Genomic DNA, 14388 nt, shown 5'->3' on the forward strand with positions numbered 1-14388 from the left:
TCCAATGATAAAAATGTTATTTTTATCTGTTGTACAAAGACTACCTTTAATATCTTTAATAAAACAGAAAAAAATGTGATGTAATGGCTTTTGCACTACTTTTCTTTTAGCTTCAAAGAGATCACTCTTTAACTTGAATGTGAAGCATTCAAGCCAATTGAAAAGAAAGCAGGCCGAGCAGAGCCAGGATATCAGGTTAGGAGGTATGGCTGGGATAGAGCAGCCACACAGATCAGGTAAATGGGTTGGGAGATGTGAGTGGGACAATTTATTTTATTTTTTTTTTTGGTTAACATTTATCAGCCCCCTCCTCCCACCATCACTGGGGCCTATGTAGCAGCCTAGGTTGCTTTATGCTGGATCTGGCCCTGACTCCAACAGAATTACCCTTTCAGATGCTGAAAAAGATAATGGAATAGTCAACTAATGCAGAGAATGAACAGAGAGAAGAACTGCTTTCAACCTAGGAAACCATTAAAGAAGTAACATATATATGGCTGTATTTAGCAAGAAAGGAAAACCAGGTGAGGAGCAGTAGAGTGAAGAATCTGTAGATTTTATGTTTTTCTGGAAACAAAATCCTACTGAAGAAAAGTGCATCCATGATGCCAGACTTTTCATTAGAAAAGAGCTCATCAACCAGCTAGCACCAAGGAGCATTTCATAACCCATTGTCTGAAACTCAGTAAAAATCAAGAAGCTAGTGTCCTCCATGTATATAGCTCAATACTTAATGGTGATAAAGATGATGAAGATGAATTCTGTACCAGCCTTCATGAAATCCTGATTGATATCTCAAAGAAAGTCTTGTGTCAACTGATGTACCACTTCAGAACTATTACAAATACAAGTTAGTGGACTAAATAATGCAGGATATACTATGTCTAAAAGTATCCTTCAGCAAGCATGACTTCCCTTGTATCTATAACATTAACCACATGCCCCTGAACATTGATTTAATAGTCATGGATCTGGGAAACTAACCATAGCAGTGGTTACCATTTTTGGTTATAGATGCAAATGTTTTGCTTGTTAAAGTTTCCCTTAGCACTTTGCTTGTGGTCCTCCAGAGGTTTTTATGGCCCTGCCCTACTGTCAAGTGGAGCACTAAGCCTAGCCTCAAAGGTACCAACACACCTCTCACGCACTAGCCATTCCTAAGTGTGACCTCTTTTCCTGATCATAAAATTTACGTAACACTATGGATGGACAATTTCCCACAGTTTGTCCAACCAGCTTGGTTGACATGGGTGTCCTGAGGTGTGTAGCAACTCCCTCATGTTCACCAACAACCTTCTACTCCTAGTCTACACATACTCAATGCATGAGAGATGCAACTACATCAAGAACCTTGAATCCATATTCTCTTACACACCATTCAGTACATATGACAATGAGTGGGCTATCAGCATGCACACCTCACCTCCTACTCAACCCAAACTCATATCACACATACCTACATATGCAGAGGTCCTCAACAGAAGTATACCTAAATATCAGAGATGTCTCAAACACCAACACAAGCACACTACACATAATACTTCCTCTGCAAAACACAATACACATAATAGCTCACACACCAGTTTCTCACCTGTCAAGCCCTTAAGGCAAACCACAAAACCAAATATATTAGTCATAGGTGATTCCATCATGAGACACACAGATGCCTCTCTCACAAGGCTGGGTAAAGAAAATGTCATGGTCAGCTGTCTGTCAGGTGCCAGGATACTTCATATCACACATGCACTCAAGTTTCTCAACAACAGGTACTGTTATGACTCTGTCATAGTTCATGTTGGTGTGAACGACTTGAGATGCATCTCTCTGGACTATATGAAGAGAGACATGACTGAGCTCTCAGACTATGTGTCAGGCTAGTATGTCCCTATCCTTAAGCAGCATTTTACTTTCACCTAGGATGATGCCTCAGTTCAAACAGAAAATGATTGACTTCAATAATTGGCTTAGTTTTTGGTGTCATTCTAAGGGGATCCAGTATCTGTCAGCCTGGGCTGACATGATCGACAGACTTTGATGCTTTGCCAGAGATGGGCTTCATTTGTCACCCCTGGGATTATAGCTATTGGCTAAGGCTCTTGCCACCCCCATAGTGCTTGTTTTAGGCAGTGTCTCAAGGACAAAATACCCAATGTAAAAACTCCATCTAAAAACATCAAGGTTATGCTGCTAAAAGTTAGGTGTCTTAACATGAAACTGCACTCACTGGAAACAGTTCTCACCTTGGAAAATGCAGACATTTGTGCAGTCATGGAGATGTGGTTCAAGGCTGTGGGGAGCACTCCAGCCATACCGGGTTACACCTCCTTCCACACGCTTAGACCATAAACTGAGGGCATGAAAATTAAAGGAGGCTTTTTATCAATATTCATTCAAGATAAATACACTTCCAGATTGGTTAAACAGTATGATTCCCTGGAGATACTTCAGGTGCAATTAACTGTTGGTAAGACACATATTCAAGTTATTGCCAGCTACAGGACCCCTTCCATGAATCAGGGCACCCACTCTGCCTATTTGGATCTACTTGAGCCTATCAAGATACATCCGAACACCATGGTTTTGGGTGACTTTAATGACCCATCCATTGACTGGGTAAATTACTCGTGTTCAAGCTCACTTGCCCAAAGGTTGCTAGACTTTGTTAACTCCATTGCCCTGGACCAACTGGTTGACACCCCCACAAGGGTTGCCAACATCCTGGATCTGGTGCTTACCAATATGGAGGACCACTGTAGCACCCCCACTGTGAGGTCTTCCCTAGTGAGATCTGATCACAAATCAGTCTTATTTGAAGTAACTATCACACCTGACCCCCCCCAAAAGCAACTAAACTAAAAAACTTCTCCAAAGCAGATTATAACCTGTTACAAGATGGTATAAATAGCTTCACTACACCACCCTCATGAGGTGGAACTGGCAACTATGCTGAGTTCTACACCAATGCTTTATACAAACACCTATATTTCTGCATTGACTCAACCATACCTGCTAGGACCAAAACAAGCTTCTCAAGGATGAGCAATCCTGCCTGGTGGACAACTGCCATTAACAGTCTTTACAATAAGAGGAAGAAATTGCTCTCTAAGAGTAAGAGGGATCGAGCCCTAAACTGGAAACACTCTCTCCTCAGCCTAAACAAGCAAATAAGACTTCTTATGAAGTCCTCCAAAGCAAACTATGAATCCAAATTAGCTTCCTCGGCTATAGACAACCATAAAGCATTCTTTAGTTACAGCTGTAACCTAAAAGGAAAAGTCCGGATTTGTTCTGAACTGGTAGTTAATGAAATCACATATATAGAGCCTGTGGACATAGCTAACCTGTTGGCCGAGAGGTTCTGTGAAAACTTCACTTCCCAGTCCCTGCCACAGATACCCCATGACATCCCTACCACCTGTCGCTTACCTTGTGTCTCTAAAGTGTAGGTCATAAGGCCATAAAACACAGCATCTATGGGACCTGATAACAGCCCAGGCTGCATCCTATACAGGCTCCAACAAGAATTAGCAACACCATTGGATACTCTTTTCAATCATAGTCTAAGCACTGGCTTCATCTCAGCTGAATGGAAAACAGACACCATTATTCCTTTGCACAAAGGTGGTGCTTCCACTGATCCCAGGAACTATAGACGTATTAGCCTGACTAGCCTTATCTACAAGGCCATGTAGTGAATAATCATGGACCTTATCAACAAAGATATAGGCAATCTCCAAACACTTGACACTACTCAGTTTGGATTTGCCAAAAGGAGATTGCACCTGTTAAACCTGGTGGACTTCTTTGAGACAGTCACCAAGGCCTTGGATGAGGGGAAATCTGTACATGGAGCCTGCCTAGACTTAGCCAAGGCATTTGACATTATCTCCCACTCAGGCATCAATGACAAACTCACCCAGCCAGGTATCAACCCTTATATTGTTAGATGGGTTGTAACTGGCACACTGATAGAACCCATATTGTCAAAATAAGGGAATCCACCTCCAACAGCACATCCATAACCAGTGGTATTCTACAGGCATCAGTCCTGGGACCTCTACTGTTTGTAATCTTTTTTTCCGAAGTACAAGCAATAATTCAAGGTCTGTGGCTGACAAAGTTTGCTGATGACTACAAATTGGAAGCAGTCATGGAATCTCCGAATGATGTCAACATCCTGTAAGAGGGTCTTACACAAACAAATGATTGGTGCCAAAGTCATAGCCTTAAACCCAGTGCAAACAAGTCTATTATCATCCCTTTTGGTAAGGGCAATGTTCTTGCTAACTAACACATCAATAGCAACACCTTAAGTATGCACTCAGTGTGAGAGACCTGGGTTGACAGCAACCTTAACTTTGACCACCATGTCTCCACAGTGGTAGGAAGGGCATTCTATATTGCTCATCTCATAAGTAAGGGTATTGCCTCCAGAAAAAAATAAGTTATAACCTCCCTGTGCTCATCCTTCATCAGGCCAATAATTGAGTAGAACTACCCTTTTGGTATATACCCTTCAAAGCACCTGCAGCAATTGGAGAGACCACAAAGATTCTTCTTAAGGAAAATTCAAGGTCTTCAGCATCTGTCCTATATGGATCATCTGAAATCATTGTCGCTTTATTCTGTTTCATTCAGGCTAGTCAAAGGCGATCTTTGCCTTGCATACAAAACAATCTCTGACCCTGCTTTATTGGAAATGCTGTATCTCCATAAGTCAGAAGGTACACAAGTTACTTGCTCTAAAGACCTCAACCTGGTATGGGACATTACTAGAACCTGTTGGAGGGCTAGATTTGTCTCCCAGAGGTTACCACACCTTTGGAACAGACTCCCACTTCATATCAAACAGAGCACCTCATTGGCTCTCTTCAAACATAATCTGGACAGTTGGATGGGTAACTGTAAATTCAACCCAGGGGTTCCACCTGTCTCCCTCTTAGACGGGGGCAATAGGTGCTGATCATGGAAATAAGGGTAGAAATTGCTAGGCTTGTAAGGGCCCTAGGGCCATTATCCTAGTCACTTCTTATGATCCTATGACAACAAACTATCCTTTGACCACCATGTATCCACTATTGTATGGAAGTCCTTTTTAATTGCACAACAGTTCTCTAAAGGTATGGCATCCTGGTCCATGGATGTAATTATTCCCCTATACTCAGCTCTCATTAGGCCAATCATTGAATATAATGTCCCTTTCAGTATATACTTGTTCAACTACTTCTCACAGCTGAACAACCACAATACTTTCTTGCGAAAAAAATCAAGGGCCTGTCATAAAAGCTATGCAGAGCATTTCAAAGCTTTGTCTCTCTTCTTGATATCTTACAGACTACTAAAAGGTGGCCTCTGCCTCACTGATAGAGTTTCAACAGAATTGTCAGACCCACAACACATTGCAAGTCCAATTGTAGCACGAGCACCCACACAAGGGATTTCAATCCCGTCTGCATCATAAATAGGACATGTTGGAGGGGAAAAGTGTGTATCAGAGAGAATACCACTTCTGTAGAACTGTCTTCCACTCTCTATATTTTTTTTTACTGTATTCAATTGTAATTAGGACAAATGGATGGAAAACCACACACTTACCCCCTCCCCTAGTTTTGCACTCATGCCCCTCGTGGATGGGGGCAACATGAAAATCTCCCAATATATACTTATTCTGTCCATTTCTGGGTTATTCAAACACAAATTAAGGCCTAAAAAACTACCATGAGGATGTAAGGCTATACCTCTTAAGACCTATAAACCACCTCATATATTTTCAGTCATTAATCAGTGATGCAATAGTGTGTAAACTGATACAGTATCATCAATATAGCATTTCACAATTAACATATATATGACATATAGAAATATGGCACTCCAATATCCTAGACAAATGCAAACACTGACTGCTTAAAGAACAATACATGTATTTAACATAATTTAGAAAATACAAGAAAAAAAACTTGACCGTGAATGTATTCATGCAGCAGCCATGTAACAGGAAAGGCTGAGAATGCTCACAACATGCACACTGTAAATAATGTCTGCAAGGTTTTGCTGCTGAGCTAAATAAGTTGTGTAACTGTAAGGATGAAGGTGAAGATATGTCAATACTTTTTGCAGAATAGTCATTCTTGCAAGAGATTTGAAAGCACTGTACAGAGGAGAAACTGCATCCTCGTGGTGAATTTCAAACACAGTCTAACATAAAGGAGCATATTGTAGGAACAGTATAACACAGAACATACAGTGTTTTAGATGGATGTGTGCAATAGCAGTAGACACTGTATTGTTATTCTACATGGCTCACTGATGTATGAAAACACACACTCTAATACATGTAGCTGATGTAATGTAAATCATGGAGGGGCTAAGGGAGTTGACCCCCTGAAGACAGATACTTACATAATAAGATACATAGCAGTCAAAAATCAGTGCACATCATAGTAATGACAAAGCTGAAAGCCTACATGCATTTGATAGTGTATAGCTTTATAAAATAAATGGTACACTCCTTGTAAGATTGCAGCTGTGTAGATACCTTTACACTGTTCCTGCAGAAGTGACAATGGCAAAACACCCCAAGATGTACTTGTCATATATGCAATAATATGCAGCAAGTCACAATATACATACACCTTTTCTGGAAAAGTCTGCATGAAATGACTAAAAGCATGGATATTGACCAGGAACCAACTTACATTGTATTTAACATTAAAATATATGTTAGTTCCGACATGCATGACTTCCAGAACAGCATCTCTGTATTGAAGTTATTCATTTAAGGTTTGGTTACTTCTATTTTTTTATCTTTTTCTTATATTGCATTTTTTTGTTTTAAGTTTTATGGTCTTATGAAGTTTTAAGAGATCTTGGCTAGAATAAGATAGAAAATAATTCTTTGCAGACAGTGAATAAATAATTAATGGGAGGAGCTGAGAAATATCATTCCTAATTTATCTGGAAACATTTAGAGGCATCTTTATTTAGCTGTAGTGTTTGTTTGACTTGTTATTCTCTGCCTGGCTACTGCTGGTTTCTGTCTGCATTTTGGGTTTTTGAGTTGTCAGCCCCTACTTTAAATCTGATTTTGGGCAGTCCTCTCAGTCCCATCTCTTCAGCTCACTCTACTGAACACTAGGAGATCAGCTGGGAAGCCCCCCACCCTTAGTCTTTTAAACTTGAAATATCTTCTGTTTCTTCCCTTCCCACTTACTAAAAAAAGAAAGAAAAAGAAATTGCATTTTATTCAGCTGCTTTTACTGTATCTGTGCTTCTTCCTACTTTATCACTTTATTTTTTTGTTGCACGTTCTTAAACTGATCAGTTGAATTTAGTCTCCTGCATTTATTACTCTTTGTTTGTAGCCTGATTAAATTGCAACTGTTATTCTAAGCCTCTTAGTTTTCTTTTAAGCACTTAGACTTCAAGGTTGTTATCTTACATAAGGAAGGTTTGTGGTTTACAATCTTGTAGCAGTAGAGGTACCTTACACCTTCTGAATTGGGAATTGCTGGTCAAAGGCTTATTGTGTCTGTTATTCTAAAAGTATTTTAGTTCTGGTTTAAACACTTGGGCTCCAAACCAGTTATTTTACATTAAAAAGGTTTGCGGTCTATACTGTTGTGGGAGGAGAGGGTAGCCTCCACCCTTGTAAGCTGGGAATTGCTGGTGGAGGCTTATTGTGCCTGTTATTCTAAGGATCTTTTTTCTGATTTAAGCACTTGAGTTTCAAAACCAGTTATTCTACATTAGGAAGATTTGTGGTCTATACTCTTGTGGAAGGAGAGGATATTGAGAATTGCTGGATGAAGTCTTATTGTCTCTGTTATTCTTAAAGTGTTTTAGTTCTGGTTGAAGCACTTGGACTCCAAACTAATTATTTTACATTAAAGTTTGTGGTCTACACTCTTGTGGGAGGAGAGGGTAGCCGCTACCCTTCTGAGCTGGGAATTGCAGGTGAAGGCTTATTGTGCTTGTTATTCTAAGTGCCTTTGTTCTGCTTTAAGCACTAGGACTCCAAACTAGTTATTTTGCATTAGAAAGATTTGTAGTCTACACCCTTGGGACATTTCTGTCTGGATAGATTTTGTTTTTAATGACTAGAGCATCTTGTTTTCTCATAGCTGAGTGTTGCTGAAGCTCCTTGTCTCATTGACTTGTTCAATATTCTAGTTTTCCTCACTCCTCCCAAGTAGATCAGTGGCAATGGATCACTTTGTGACTCTCTCTGTGGCATTCTGGTTGAGATGGGTACTCTAATCATTGTAACAATTGCTTCATGTACACTAACAGCCCACTTATTCTTAATAAAACAGATACTGTATGCAAGAGGTGTAAATACACTTTAACGCTGAAGGCAAAATTCTCTCATACAACCAAACCTAATTCTATAGAGGTTGCCATTGACACTTGCACCATGATTACTGCACAGGGTAAAGACCATACACATAAAACTACTAGTTCTGAGGCACTTAGAGGTAACCTTCCTAAACACTAAGATTGCCAGCGCAATACAATCAAAGAAAGGGTCCTCAGCCATCACATAAATACTCTGTTAAAACACTACCTGCAGTTACACATAGTTACACTGTATCTAATGCCTCCACTGCTAAGCCCTTAATGCAAATCAGCACACAGACAAACTTCCTGGTCATTGGTGATTCTGTAGTGAGCACACCAATGTACCCCTCACCAGACTGAGTAAGGAGAGACTCATGGTTAAGCTGCCTTTCCGGGCCCAGTATCCATTAAGTCACATAGGCACTCAGGTCATTGAATCACAGGTACCAGTATGACTCTATCATAGTCCATGTGGGTGTTAATGACCTGAGATGTACCTCCCTTGGTTATATGAAAAGAGACATGATAGAGCTCACTGATTATGTGTCTTAGGCAGGTATGGGCCTAGCACTGAGCAACATGCTAGCATTTCCAAGGACGATGCTACATTACCAACAGAAAATGATTGATTTTAACAGTTGTCTTAGCTTCTGGTGTCAATGCAGGGGGGGGGGTACAATATTTGACGGCCTGGGAGGACATGGTTGACAGAACATGCTGCTTTGCGAGGGATGGTCTGCCTTATCTCCTATAGGCTTTCAGATATTGGCAAAGACCTTTTCCACACCCATAGTGCCTTTTTTAGGCAATACCAAACTGATAAACCTACTTACTTAACTGAACCTATGAAGGAATATCTGAAGGTGGTACTCCTCAGTGCTAGAAGTCTTAATTATAAACTCCACTCCCTACAAGCCTCTCTCTACCTGGAGAGTGTAGACATCTGTGTAGTAACGGAAACATGGTTTAAAAGCACTGAGAGTATCCCAGCAGTGCAAGGTTATAATGCCTTTCACACCTTTAAACCAGCTACTGTACAGGAGGAACTAAAGGTGGAGGAGTCTTAGTCTCTGTTAAAAACAGTCTGACATCAAGACTAAATAAAGTGTATAACCCACTGGAACTCATACATGTGCAACTCACCATAAACATGGTGTTGTATCATATCCTTGCAACCTATAGGTTGCCCTCCATGTTCTAGGAAACCCATACTACCTATCTCAATTTACCAGAGCCCCTCACCATTCAACCCAATACACTATTTAAGGGGGATCTGAACTACCCCTTTATAGATTGGGAATCCCACACCACTTCTAATGCACAAACCCTGCAATTTCTAAACTTTTTAATACCAACATCCTGGAACAGTTGGTCCATTCTCCTACCAGGGGTACAAACATCCTTGACCTTCTACTCACAAATATGGGGGGCTGATGTTCCTCACCTAATGTAATATCTTCTCTTGTCAGATCTGACCCTAAGGCAATATAACTTGAAATAAAAATTAAATCCGGGCATCCAGTGAAACCAAAAATTTTTAGGAAATATTCCAAAGCTAACCTGTCTACTAAGCGATATTAAATTCCAAGCAACCCCAAACCCAGTAAACGCCATAGCATACACCGATATTTACAAAATCTCTGTACAGCCATATTGATAGCTGTATACACTGAGCTGTGCTCACTCAGATTAAGAGTAAGACAAACTCAAAAGACAAGCCACCATAGTGGAATCACTGTATCAATCGATTATACAACAAAAGAAAAAAAAAATCTTGGCCAAGCATTGGAGGAATAAAGCCATACATACTAAATGCCCCCTGACCAATCTAAACAGACAGGTAAGAGAGGTAATTAATACATCAATGGCTAAATTTGAAGAAAAAATAGCTTCTCAGGCAAAGGACAGCCACAAAGCTTTCTAGAGTTATGTCCATAACCTCAAAGGAAATACACAGCAATGCAGTGAACCTATTGTAAATGGCATCACCTACACTGAAGCAGAGGACATTGCCAACCTTCTCACTGACAGATTCAGCTCAAATTTCTCCCCACACTCTCCCCCGATAGTCCAAGGGAAATACCACATAACACAATGCCCCCTTAACTGTTAGTAGGGTACAGGTCATCAATGCACTTTCCAAGGCCAAATACACTGCATCAATGGACCCAGATAACATCCCAGGATGTTTAATAAATACCATGAAACATGACCTCTCTGATCTGCTTGAATCCCTTTTCAGTTGGAGCCTTCAGACATTCTTTATGCCCAAGGAATGGAAGATGGCTTCAGTCATTCCCCTGCCCAAAGAAGGTCTAACCACTGATCTGGGTAACTACAGCCCCATAAGTCTTACCAGCCTCATATGTAAGATCATGGAAAGAATCATCATGGACATGATAAATGAGGACAAAGGTAGCCCGCAAACCCTGGACCCATCATGGTTCAGCTTTGTTAGAGGAAGGTCATGCCTATTAAATCTGGTGGACTTTTTTGAGAGGGTCACAAAACCTTTGGATGAAGGTAAGACTGTGCACACAGCTTACCTCGACCTGGTCAAGGCTTTTCATACAATACCCCACTCAGACATTAGAGACAAACTCACTAGTTTAGATATAAACCTTTTTATCACCCACTGGATAGCCAGCTGGCTCACTGATAAGATCTAGGAGGTCAAAAGAGATGAGGCCACCTCCACCAAGAGGCCAGTCACTAACGGAGTTCCCAGGGCTCAGTACTGGGCACGCTCCTTTTTGGCATCTATTTCTCTGAAATGGAAGCAAATGCTGAAGGTTTATGGCTGGCTAAGTTTGCAGATGATTGCAAGCTGAGGGTTATCATCGACTTCCCTGCAGGCAGTAGCATTCTTCAAGAAGGTCTCTCTCTGACTAATAAATGGTGCCAAAGTTATGGTCTTAAACTCAATGCTATAAAATGTATAATTGTACCCTTTGGGAAATCAACCATCCCAGCTAACTATTATGTTGATAATACACCCCTAAGAGTCAACCCAATGGTCAGAGATCTGGCTACTCATGTAGACAGTAGCCTACATTCAACCGTCATGTGGCCACAGTAATGAGGAAATCCTTTTATGTTGGTCAACTTATAAGTAATTTCAAGACGTCTAGGGACCAAACAGTTCATTATCCCATTATATCCCATTTTTTTATTCTACATTATCCCATTGTACTCTGCTCTAATCGGACCAATCATAGAGTGCAATACTCCATTTGATATGTACCTGACCAGGCATATGCAGCAACTAGAATGACCTCAGAGGTTCCTTACAAAAAGAATACAAGGCATAACAAACCTGCCTTATGCAGAGTTCCTTAAAGCCCTTACCCTCTACTCAGTCTCCTATAGATTTCTGAGGGGTGATCTATGCCTGGCTTGCAAAGCATCTGCAAACCCTACACTTACGAATCACCTACATATCTGTAAGTCAGAGTGCCAGAAATACAAGGTCTAGGTTCCTGAATTTTGTCTGTGACTTCAACAGAACATGCTGGAGAGACAGATGTGTGTCCCAGAGACTGCCCTCCTATGGAACAGGCTTCCCATCCTTGTGAAACTGAGTTCATCTGTTACCCAGTTTAAGTGCTGCCTAAACCAATAGATAGGGAATAGGAAATTTGCACTGGGTCTGAAAACCATGCCCCTTATGGAGAGAGGCAGGTTATAAATGCCTGGCCCTCAATGTCCTATTCAGATACAGGACATCATTATTTTTTCAGGAAACCTGACTAGGCTTAGAAAGACACCCCCAAGTCATTAGCCTAGTAACAGTCTATGATTCTATGAATCTATGAATCTAAAGATTCTGATTGCACATTAGGCAACTCATATGCAGGGACATGCAGTATTTCCATAACCAGCTAATATAAGCAAATACAATGTACTAACTTACTGCATTCTGTATAAGGCCATAGCGAACAACGCTGTAGCTTTCATTCAGTCTTGTAGTTATCACACTTTTAATATCATACTTTTAATTTCATTTTCCCCCATCCTCTATTTCTGGCTGTCAAGCTATCAAGCCTGTAACCCCTACTGGCACACTGGTTTCATTGTTTGCTGAGTGTGAAGATTGTTAGCAAATGAGGTAACAGCTGCAGATTGTGACCATGATTTAGTTGGGGAGGATGGGGGGTGGGTGGGTTGCTAACTCTTTCCCCCTTTTGAACACTTGGTAGTGCCCACTACTCTGAACCCACTGTAAGTGTGCACTTTCTCAGATGTGCTATACTTTACTGTACTGTGATGCAATGCTTGGACAGTTTCACATCTGTGAAGCCAGTCTTCATGCTTAGAGTGCACCTCTGATGTCTTCCTCACATGACACTCCAGCAACATGACCCATGCTGATCCCCAGGCAGGATGGAATTAGTCGTTTGCTCCTATCCTTCCCTGGCTGACCGTTCTACTTCCCGTGCTGCTATTCAAACCTAGATAATCTGGGTGAAACTGACTAGAAAAGAATGGGACACTTACTTGCTCCTAACCTCCTACTAGAGAACAGAGGCACAGTGTACACATCTCAGCCATGTAGACTGAAGACTACTGCTGAAGAATAGCTACTGAGCATGTGCAGTGGTATATGACAAATTATTTGCATAAAACTGTAATCATGCTCACAGTTTACCATGCCCATTCAGTTTATCCCACTTACGTATGTGTGACATGTAAGCTGTGGTGCTACAGCGATAGCGTTGTTGCCTCACAGCAAGAGGTTCTCCTGTTCGATTCATGGCTGGAGTGCCTTCTGTGTGGAGTCTGCATGTCCGCCCCACAGTCGAGTGGCTTCTGAAAGACAAGTGTGAATGGGCGTACCTTCGCTGAAGGTTGGGCATCGGGCTGGCAACTCGGCACCATAAAAAATCTACTGCCAATCATTAGCAGACCGGAGCTCTGCTGTGGTGACCCCTAACCAGGAAAAGCCAAAAAGACAAACAAACAACTTATGTGTGACATGCAGTCATACTTTGCTTTGAAGTCACCAACCATTAATTATTGCTTATATTATGGAGTGAGACCGGAAAGACCTTCAGTAGATAATCTATGTAATTTTTCTTTTGCATTTTTGCATCATATTTTGTAGCAGTCAGTATAAATTGTTATATATTGCAAATCATATATATAATAATCTTATTTTTCTCCACAAACATCAGACAGCAGAATGTTTGTCTGGAGAGTGGGTGGCAATCTACCATCTGGACCATCTAATAAATGAAGATCAAAAAAGCAGATCCAGAACTGCACTGCACACCTTTATTAAAAATTATAACTGCGCGCTTTCATTTGGTTAGATACCAAACTTCATCAGATGCCATTCAGAATTAATTCATTACTTTTATAATAAAACAAATCATGTGACAAGTGTCATGTGATAATCCAGTCAGCTGACTTAATAAAAAATGACACATTAAAAACATTTGTACTTAAAAAAATTATTAAACATCTACGTATACTAAACTATAAATATAACTTATCTATCTAAACTTTTTAATTTTAAAATACATGAAATTGAACATATTTCATTCAACCCAGGGAATACATTAGAACTTGTGCGTAACTGCCAGCATAGTTCACTGGCTTCTAACTTTAATGACAAAGGACCACCTCTAACTTCTTTTTGAACATGATCTATCACTCTAAATTTAAAAACATGTCCTGGATGTGATTCTATGTGAAGATATTTTCATTGAAAACAAACATGTGTTCCCACTGTGCCATGACTAAATTTGCGTAACTGCCACAACAGGGGGACCCCATCGAGACACCCTTTTTTTGTAAGAAAAAATGTTATCAAACAGGAAGAAATTATTATTTAACACTATATCCAATAGTTCTTCTATGTTTAAAATTTCAATATTTGTAGCACCTCCATTCCTCATTCGAGTGCAAACCCACTCAATACCAATTTCATGGGGTATACATGTGTATAAGTCTTTGACATTGGGGTATACATGTGTATAAGTCTTTGACATTGATTGTTAAAAAATGTAATTCTTCATTGTATTCTGTGTTGTTCATGTTACTAAGAAA

This window comes from Protopterus annectens, chromosome 6.part1 (assembly GCF_019279795.1).
Source record: "Protopterus annectens isolate FY-2018-M chromosome 6.part1, PAN1.0, whole genome shotgun sequence".
Taxonomy (NCBI): Eukaryota; Metazoa; Chordata; order Ceratodontiformes; family Protopteridae; genus Protopterus; species Protopterus annectens.